Consider the following 1,186-nt stretch of genomic DNA (forward strand, 5'->3'; position numbering starts at 1 on the left):
TCGGTATAGCAGGAGATCCTTTAGTCACTTTTTTGCTGACCAGAGTCAATCACAAGATCATAGGGTTCTGTCCAATGAGGTCCTGTGACTCCTGCCATAAGCATTTGGAGGGAGTCATCGGAGAGCCTGGGTGCAGCCATGCACCTCTGTGCAGTGCTTCTCAGTGTTTGCAGCTCCCCAATGCTACAGGACACTAACAGAAGAACTATCAAAAACATTGTGGGCATGGTCCCTTTAAGGAAGCTGGCTGATGACACGTCATCAATTGACGTCTTCAGACTGGCTTCCTTTTAATTGGCCAGAAGCCCGCAGGGTGGGTTAAAAAAGCTCCATTATTGGAAGATTCTGGAGAGAGAGCGGGATCAAGTCGGGAGCAGGCTTTCAACATGCCACCTACTAGCCACCTTCTGCTACTGTGAATAACTACCGATTACCACTTCTCCCTGATTTCTGTGTTGAAGCCAGCTAGCTATCCATTCTGCTACTTGTCCACTGACTCTGCATTCTCTGACCTTATTCATTAGTCTATTACGTGGTATCTTATCGAAGGCCTTCTGAAAGTCTAGATAAATTACATCTACTGCTTTACCCTTATCTAATCTCTCTGTTACCTTGTCAAAAAATTCAATGAGGTTTGGTCAAGCAAGAATTTCCCTTTTTAAATCTATGCTGATTATTCATTATTATATATTTTTTTCTAGATGTTTTATTTTCCCCTTTAGTAAGCATATCCAAGGAACCGATATCCTCGGCGGAGTGTTTGCTAGTGCTGTTGGGGAGGGTTTAAACTAATATGGCAGGGGGATGGGAATCTATGCAGGGAGACAGAGGGAAGTAAAAAGGGAACAGAAGCAAAAGATAGGAAGGAGAAAAACAAGAGTGGAGGGCAGAGAAATCAAGGGCAAAAATCAAAAAGGGCCACATTACCACATAATTCTAAAAGGACAAAGAGTTTTAAAAAAACAAGCCTGAAGGCTCTGAGTCTCAATGCGAGGAGCATTCAAAATAAGGTGGATGAATTAACTGCGCAGATAGCTGTTAACGGATATGATGTAATTGGGATTACGGAGACATGGCTCCAGGGTAACCGAGGCTGGGAACTCAACATCTAGGGGTATTCAACATTCAGGAACGATAGGCAGAAAGGAAAAGGAGGTGGGGTAGCATTACTGGTTAAAGAGGAGAT

The sequence above is a fragment of the Pristiophorus japonicus genome, chromosome 11, assembly GCF_044704955.1.
Source record: "Pristiophorus japonicus isolate sPriJap1 chromosome 11, sPriJap1.hap1, whole genome shotgun sequence".
In the NCBI taxonomy this organism is placed as follows: domain Eukaryota; kingdom Metazoa; phylum Chordata; class Chondrichthyes; family Pristiophoridae; genus Pristiophorus; species Pristiophorus japonicus.